Raw genomic sequence first — 9,539 nt, forward strand, 5'->3', positions numbered from 1 at the left:
GTCCTTGAATGTTCTTTGTAATAAACCAGTCATGTAGTAAGCAAGCTGGTTTCCCGGGTTCCGCGAGCCGCCCTCCCCAATGAATCAAACCTGAAGAGGGGAGTCTGGGAAGTTTAGATTTGTAATTGATCTGTCAGAAGCACAGGGGACAGTCTGGACTTGCAACTGACATCTGAAATCGTGGTGGTGGGGGGTGGGGGGAGGCAGTCCTGTAGACCTGACATTTTCTCCGGTGTCAGAATTAAGCTATAGGACATGCAGCTGGTATTACAGAATTGCTTGATGTATGAAAACCCCACACATCTGGTGTCCAAAGTAGTGTAGTATTGAGAATAGAGACTCCAGAGATGTATTTTTCCTTTCTAAGTCCATCATACCAGGTTTGGGGATTAACTGGTTTCAGATGGGGTCCACATACACATATACACTGCTCTGTGCAGCTGAGAAGCCACTCAGATCTGATATTCTGGTTCTGATCTTATTATCAGCCCAGCTCGGAAAGAGAACTGGATGGGATGGGAAAGGTGGCAGAAGCAGGCTCATTCAGTTGGCGGGAACTCCATGGAGGAAGAGGTCTACAGGGAAAGGGGCTGCGTCTGGCTTGGTCATGTCGACCTTCAGAGATGCCAGTGAAGAGTCACACACCATCAGCAGGTTTGGGATTGAGAGGTCTCAGCTACAAATAAAGATTTTTTTAAGTCTTCATCAGCAGAGAGGGGGGAACTGAGTACCTGGGAGTGAAGGAATGGGAGAGGAGGGTCAGAAATGGAAACCTGGAGAATTTTAGCTCTTGAGACAGGGAGAAACAGTTTCCAGCGAACAAGACTAGCCAGGAGCCATCGGAGTTAGTTGAAAAACTAGAGGAGGCGATAAAAAGGAGGAGAAAATTATAAAATGTAACCAAGGAGCTAGGTTTAAAAGCTTAAGCATCTCCTGGATTTGACAGTTAGGAGGCATGGGCAACCTTCGTGCGATGGCTGGGGCCTGCCAATACCCTTGCTTTGTCCCTGCTCTCAGCCCTGGGAGTTTGACCTGTATGGGCAGCATCAGCGGATTTTCTGGGCTTCTGGCTTGGCCAATGGGGAACAGTAACAGGATATCAGAGGGAGAAAGGAGAGAAGGGTCGAGGTATGGATCTCATCTGGCTCCCTTGACGTAGGTCAACATGGCCGGCCTGCATTCCTCCTGAAGGCCACCACGATTGAAGGGTGGTCCTGTCCATACAGTACGCTCTCAGCCTGTGCTCCCAGATAGCCTCCCTCCCCTTCCCCTGCAGGCCTAGGATAATGACAGCTTCCCTGCTGTTACCAGCCCTTGGGGTGCCACACTATTCTTTTGGCTTCAGTATCCTGTCAGCATCTCTGTAAACAGTCCCTATATTAAACCCTCCTCAAATTACCCTATTTGTGCCCTTTGTTTCCTGCTAGGATCTTGACTGATGTAAGACACAATCCAAATGGCAGTGGGTTGGGGAATGAGTGGGAGTATAGAATATGCATTATTTTGAAAAGTACCATAGAAAAGTAAGATGATATAAAACTATGTGCTACTAGAATGAAAGAAAAATTATTTTACTTCAGATTAAAAAAAAAAAAAAATAGAGTAATAGGGACACCCAGGTGGCTCAGTCAGTTAAGCAGCTGACTCTTGGTTTCAGTTCCGGTCATGATCTCAGGGTCCTGGGATTGAGCCCCAACGTGGGGCTCTGTGCTCAGCACGGAGTCTGCTTGTCCTCCCCTGTGCTCCCCCCACCCGACCTTGCTCTCATGCGACCTCTCTCTCATAAATAAGTCTTTTTTTTTATTTTAAAGATTTTTATTTCTTTATTTAACAGAGAGAGAGAGACATCACAAGTATACAGAGAGGCAGGCAGAGAGAGGGGGAAGCAGGCTCCCTGCTGAGCAGAGAGCCCGATGTGGGGCTCGATCCCAGGACCCTGGGATCATGACCTGAGCCGAAGGCAGAGGATTTAACCCACTGAGCCACCCAGGCGCCCCTCTCATAAATAAATCTTAACGAAGCAGAAGATGAAATGTCTTTGGTTTTCCATCCCAATCCCTCTTTTTTCTTCATAGAGGCCATTGCTCTTATGAATCAGGTATGAAACCTTCAAACCCTTTAAAATATATATACTTTACTATTAGTATGTGTATTTTAGAATTTACCTAAAGGCTGCCATACTAGATCACTCAGCAGATCCTTTCTTTCCCCCAAATACATTGTTGAGAACAAGCCATGTTGATATTTACAGAGCCCGGTTATTCATTTCAAGTGTTGCACAGTATTTCATTTTTAAAATCTATTTATTCTGTTAATGGACATTTTTAGGAATCCAGTTTTCCTACTATAAAACAATACTGTAATGAATATCTTTGTACCTTTCTCCTGATAGGAGGGTTTGTCCAGAGTATATAGATAGGAGGGAAATTACTGATCATGGGGTTTATTTATATATTTTTAACTTTACTACGCGTTACAAATTGACAACCTCTCCAAGTAGTTCTCCAAACTCCTATAAGCAGTGGGTTCAAGTTCTTGTTTCTTCATTTCATGGTCAACATTTTACATTATCAGAGTCTATAATTTTTGAAAATCTGTTGATTGCAAAATCAGTATACAAAAACCAGTATCCAACTGTTGCTATTAAATATAAATGTACTGGGGCACCTGGGTGGCTCAGTCAATTAAGCATCTGTCTTTGGTTCAGGTCATGATCCCGGGGTCCTGGGATCAAGCGCCGTGTGTCAAGCTCCCTACTCAGCAGGAAGTCTGCTTCTCCCTCTGCCCCTGTTCTTTCTCATATACTTTCTCACTCAAATAAATAAATAAAATCTTAAAATCACATATATATATACATATATGTATATGTGTATATATACATATATGTATTTTCAGAGTGACTAACATGCACACGGTATGGCATTCAGAAGGTACGAGAGTATATGCAGTGGAAAGTGACTCCTCCCCATTCTGTCCCTTAGCCACCAAAGCTCTGCCTGGTTATTGGTTTCTTCTGTTCTTCAGATACATTCTGTAGTTAAATCTGTGCAACACTACACTAAAATAATTGTTGGGGGTCACCTGGGTGGCTCAGTAGGTTAAAACCTCTGCCTTCGGTTCAGGTCATGATCCCAGGGTCCTGGGATTGAGCCCTGCATTGGGCTCTCTGCTCGGCGGGGAGCCTGCTTCCTCTTCTCTCTCTCTGCCTGCTGCTCTGCCTACTTGTGATCTCTGTCAAATAAATAAATAAAAATATTTAAAAAAAATAATTGTTGGTATCTCACTTCCTTTGCTGCAGTAGATTCTACACAGTTTTATAGACTCAACATTGTGTTCATTTCACCATAAACCCTGTTTCCTCAGATTGTATGATCCCAGGTTTGGGTGACAACTTGAAAAGCTCCCAATCCTGGACTTCTCACCTCCAAAGATCCCATCACAACTGTCATGAGGGGCTTTGAGAACCTCTACATTAAGTTCTACTGTCCTAGGGTTTCCAATGAAGCTTGTGGACTAGGTTCTTTTATCCATCATGGTACAGTCCAGAAAAATAGTCCCTGCTGTATGTACTTCAAGAGGAAGGGGTTTAACACAGGGCATCAGAGGCTTTCCCAACTCTAAGTTGCAGGAGGGATGGAGGCTAGGAACCTTTCAGAGAAGCTGGAAGTGCAGGGGTCACAAGGAAGCCACTGCCATTGATCTCAGCTGCCTGTAGAGCAGATTCCTGGAGGCAAAAATCCCACATCAGCCATTCCTCCTGCGGCTGCCCATGATATCCCCAGAAAACAATGGCTTCTCCTTTCTTCTCTACCAAGTATCATGCAAGTGCCTCTCATCAGTGGAGTCTAAATAGGCCATATTCTCTTGTGGAAAAACAGCCAGTGCCCAGAAAGGCAGACAGGGTACCAAGGATCCACATAAGGCAACTTGCAGGGGTCCCAGTAAAATCCCCTCTTTCTATACCAGATTACAACCAACTCTGTAATATTACATTCTGTCCCTGGTAGGGGCAGACACCATGAGAATTTATGTCACAGATTTTATATAGGCCAACAAGGACTAAGCACCTTTTTTTTACCTTCCAAGTGGCCCAGTAGGGGAGAAAAGATTTTGGGGAAAGTAACAGAAAAGGAAAGACAAGACCCAGTTCCCGTCCTCAAGGAAGCATCATTCATTCAACAAACTTTGAGAACCTACAGTGTGTTTGTATCAGAAACCTTAGGAAAGGAGCACTTGAGAGGGACACATAAATATGCAGGCAAAGGATAAAGATCTGCACAGGATGACGAACCTGAGAGAGATAGAGATTGTTTATGGGTGGGAGAGAACACAGCTACAACTGTGCAAGTAATTTTTTTTTTAAAAGATTTTATTTATTTATTTGACAGAGAGAGATCACAAGTAGGCAGAGAGGCAGGCAGAGAGAGAGAGGAGGAAGCAGGTTCCCTGCCGAGCAGAAAGCCTGACGCGGGACTCGATCCCAGGACCCTGAGATCATGACCTGAGCTGAAGGCAGCGGCTTAACCCACTGAGCCACCCAGGCGCCCCTGCAAGTAATATTTTAAACTAGATGGCGGATATACATTTGTGTATTTATTTTTACCTCCAGTTTTTCCTGTGGCTGAAATATTTCATTAAAAAAAAAAAAAAAGAAAGAAAAGAACCAGGCAGGGTCTCTGTCCTTGACCTTACATTTTAATGGGAAAGGTCCCTCTTTCTCGTATAAACACACACACACACACACACAGGTTGGAATAACAATGTCAAAAATTGACATGGGAGGGCACCTAGATGGCTCAGTCAGTTAAGCCTCTGTCTCAGGTCCTGACACCCTTCGCCCCCCCCCCCCCTTGAGTCCCACAAGTCCCATGGCGCTACCTGCTCAGTGGGGAGTCTACCCCTCCTCTGACCCCCTCCTCCTGTTCATGCTTTCTCTTGCTCACACTCTCTCTCAAATAAATAAACTTTTTTTTTTAAGATTTTATTTATTTGACAGAGATCACAAGTAGGTAGAGAGGCAGATGGGGCAGGGTGTGGGGGGGAAGCAGGCTCCCTGCTGAGCAGAGAGCCCGATGAGGGGCTCGATCCCAGAACCCTGGGTTCATGACCTGAGCCAAAAGCAGAGGCTTTAACCCACTGAGCCACCGAGGCGCCCCTCAGATCAATAAAATCTTAAACAAAAATTGATGTGGGGCTGAGCAGCTTTCTTGGGTAGAAAAGCTTTCTGAAAGCCAATCTTTGTGGAGTTAATCAACTATATGAAGTCGAGAAATTACATGTGAACTCTGCAACAAAGGGTCGATTTAGGGTTGGCATAAACTTTTTTTTTAAATCAAGTCGATCATACTTAAAAATCTTTCTTGCTTTGGGAGGTAAGACAGAATGAAGCCAAAGCAGTCTCTCATGAAGATTTCTATGAATCGACATCAAATAGAACGTTCTACAGACCAAACACGTTAAGTGCGGAGGCAAAGTAAGCAGCAAGAGGTGAAGGGCAGCTGAGTTCTGAGCCGGGCTTTGGTGGGCCAGAAGATGATAAGGAGATGGAGGGTGACGCACGGCAGTGAGAAAGAGAAGGAAATGGAGAAGGCGGCAAACAGGAGAAATTCACTTGCAGCTGAGACTTATTTTAGAGGTCACAGAAAGTTAAAATAAGACACGTTCCCTGGCCTCAAAAAACTTATTTAAGTTTCAAGACCTGAACAGCCTTGAATGACGCTAAATGCACTCTGTGCTTTACAAGGATGGTCTCGGTTAATCCACCCCCGGACCCCATGACGTGTGCACGTCTAAGCTCATATTCCGGTGAGGAAACTGAGGCACAGAGCAGTTCCACAACTTGCTCCCCTCCATCCAGAAGCAGAGCCCGGAGTTTGCTGGGCCCATTCTTAACTGCTGCCCCTTCCAGGCAAGAAAGACTTGGTGGATGATGGAGCTCATGAGGGTCTGGAAAGATTTGTCTCTAGAAGATAGGAACCCAAGTTGTTCATTCCTCAGCCTCCACCCCAGGACCGATGAATTTATTTTCTGGCTCACGCACATATTCCCTATTCTCCTGCCCCCTTGAATCCCCTTTTCCCCACGCTCATTTTCTCTCTCTGTCCAACTCCTCTCCCAAAGCCTCTTCAAGGCAGTATATACACACCAAGCAGCTCTGCTTTTAAGTTCTCCAAATGGTCTTCATTCTTTGGGTGTATGTTTGGATGAGATCCAATAGGTTAATCCCTGAAGAGCCTTTCAGACTGTAACTTTCCCTCTGTCCTGCATCATTCCCATCAGCTTAGAAACATAGTTTAGCTCTCCTACCTTAAAAAAAACAAAAATTAACTATTTTTTTTTTGAAAACCTACCCTTGACCCCCTATACTCTTGCAACTGTTTCTGTATTCCTCACTTACAGCGTCTTAGAAAAAAGTTGTCTGCAGCCACTGTCTTCATTTCTTACCTCTCTTCAACCCACTTCATTGGCTCCTGTCCCACTCTCTATGCTGATAACTCCCAAATTTATATTTCCAGCCCCAACCTTCCTTCTTAACCAGCTGCCTACTTCACATCTAATTTGGATGTTTAATTTCCAAATTAACATGCCCCAAGGCAAACTCCTGTTTTCCCAGCCTGATCTACTCTTCTCCCAACTTCCCTTATCTGGCAAATAACTTGCATGGGAGCCCAAACCAGGAATGTGGGGCTTCCTTATTCCGCCCCCCCCCCCATTAAATGCACCACTGAAGGCTAGCTACTCTCCTCTACCTCCAGAATATCCCAAAACTGTCCGTTTCTCTCCATCTTTATCCTCATCCAAGCCACCATCATCTCTCACCAGAGATCCTGTTAGACCCACTTCATATAAACCACTCCCCACATGGTAGCCAGAGAAATGCTTTAAAATACAAGTCAGATAATGTCATCCCTCTGCTTAAAACCCTTCAAGGTCTTTCCATTACCTTTAGCATAAAATCTGGCCTTCAAGGCTTTACACGATCAGGTTCTGGTCCCCTGCCCTCTAAGCCCTCAGCCATACTTGCTTGTCTTTCTGTTTGTTGAGCCTATCAAGTTTTGGAGCTTCTGTGCTATTTTCTCCCTCTTCCTAGATTATGAATTCCCTTGATCTTCCATTACTGGCTTCCTTCCACTATCTGGGTCCCAAGTCAATGTCACTTTCTTGGAGTGGCCTTTCCTCGTGACCCAATTTGAAACACTCATTTACTGTCACCCTGTCCTATTTTCATATTCACACTTGTTCCTCCCTAATGTTCCATTTCTGTGCGGGTCTAGTCACATTAGAACGCAAGCTCTGCGGGAACTAGAACCTTGGATTTGGGTCTTGCCATATGCACAGCACCTGGAATGGTGCCTAGCACTGTAGGCACTCAAGTATTAGTTGCATAAATTAGTGAAACAGAAGATCCTCGAGGGGCACCTGGGTGGCTCAGTTGGTTAAGTGTCTGCCTTTTGGGCTCAGGTCATGATCCCCGATGGGATCAGAGCCCTGCGATGGGCTCCCTGCTCAGCCAAGACTACTGCTTCTCCCTCTCCTTCTCTCCCTCTGCTCCTTCTTCCACGCATGTGCACCCATGTGCTCACTCAAGTTCTCGCTCAAATAAATAAAACCTTTAAAAGATCTTTGAAATCTGGGACTACAATAGCTCAATTTTAAAAAAGGATTGTTTAGAGAGAGAGCGAGCAAGAGAGTGGGTGGGGTAGAGAGGGGCAGATGGACGGAGAGAATTTCAAGCAGACTCATCACTGAGCATGAAGCACCATGAGGGGCTCCATCCTAAGACCCCGAGATCATGACCGGAGATTACATGACTTAATGAAATTAAGAGTCAGATGTTTAACTGACGGAGCCACCCAGGTGCCCCATGACGCATAAACTTCTGTACAACTTTTCCCAACTGCCTAATGATGTGACTGCACCTCTAGTTAAGATCTCAGAACTGGATGATGAAAATATGCAACACATCTACCGTAAAAATTCTAGCAGCAAAGGGAAAGTGAAAACCTTAATGTAGGTTTCATTTTAACAAAAGATTTCTGATGAAAACTTGTTGTGATAAATCAAAGTTAAACCAATTACAATCCCCTGAACATGGGAATTTTTTTCTAGGTTTGGGGTTCAAGTCTTAGAACCAATAACTGGGCGAGAAGTCCCAAAGGCAAAGCATTCCCCGACTACCTTCATCTGTCACCCTTGGCCTTCTGTCTTCCTCTACCCTGTGAACTACAGGAACAATCTGTACTGAAGACGTCTTCTCTTCCATCAAGAAAGTGTCAGGAATTCCATGCCCTGGAGAATTTCAGGTCTACATTATGAAACGCTTTTTTAAAAAGTGGGTTATAGGTACTTTTCTATCCACACTGTATAACTCTCATAGATTGCGGAATGCCTTAGGAAGGGCCTAGATGCTCACCACCCACATCTCCAGTTGAAAACTAGGTTAGGAGTAAAATGAAAACTCTGCAAAAAAAAAAAAAAATAATAATTTCCTCTGCTTCTCATAAAGTCCTCAGTTCAATTCATATCTTAGAGCCATGGAAATTCAGAGCATGCAAAGAGGTCAAGAATCTAAGTAATTAGGGGTGCCTGGGTGGCTCAGTGGGTTAAGCCTCTGCCTTCAGCTCAGGTCATGATCTCAGGGTCCTGGGATCGAGCCCCGCATCGGGCTCTCTGCTCAGTAGGGAGCCTGCTTCTCTCTCTCTCTCTCTCTCTCTCTCTCTCTCTGCCTGCCTCTCTGCCTATTTGTGATCTCTGCCAAATAAATAAATAAAATATTAAAAAAAAAAAGAACCTAAGTAATTATTCAGCTAGTAATAAACAGGAGCAGACACTCCCTTTGAAATTGTGGGAATTCTCATTTCCACGCTGAAGTCCAGAAACACAGGCCTGATCAGCGGGCAGGACGACTGGAGAGGTACTTTCCTTATCTACCTGATAGCTCTGGCCCTACTTCATCCAGAACAAAGCCAGTCTGCCACACCTACGGTTCAGGAAATTTTCGGGAGGAGGAGGGGTAGGGTGGAAGGGAGAGGCTTTATCCAGCTGAACCACGCATAGTCTGGGAAAGTACCCAAGTGAGAACAATTGAACACCCAATCATTTTCCCACAAGGCAATGTGGGAAGGTGAGGTTTCCATAGACCGTTAAGCTTCAACCACTCTGTGTAAACTCTACGGGGATCTCTTTAAGGTCCTCCTTTCTTCCCCCTCTGGAGAGGACGGTAGCCTGGGAAGATGCGGTTATCTTCAAACCACCCCTCGTCCTCCTACAGTTCCCGTGCTCCGCCCTAATTGACTTTAGGAAACTGAAAGGGCAGCTGTGGAAATAGAGTAAAACATTCTCTTCCCTTTGAGGCAGCTGGCGCCGTTTGCACGTTTCCAAAAAAGGGGCCAGGAGGTGGTTATTTTCCATTTTTTAAAATGGTTATGGACCCAAGCGCAACTAAGCAACCACACCAGCACGGCAGGGTCAATCCGTCCACAGTTCACAGGTCCACAGTTCACAGGTAGCTCGTAAGTGCACAGATACTCACTCAGAAC

Source organism: Mustela erminea, chromosome 18, assembly GCF_009829155.1.
Source record: "Mustela erminea isolate mMusErm1 chromosome 18, mMusErm1.Pri, whole genome shotgun sequence".
NCBI lineage: Eukaryota > Metazoa > Chordata > Mammalia > Carnivora > Mustelidae > Mustela > Mustela erminea.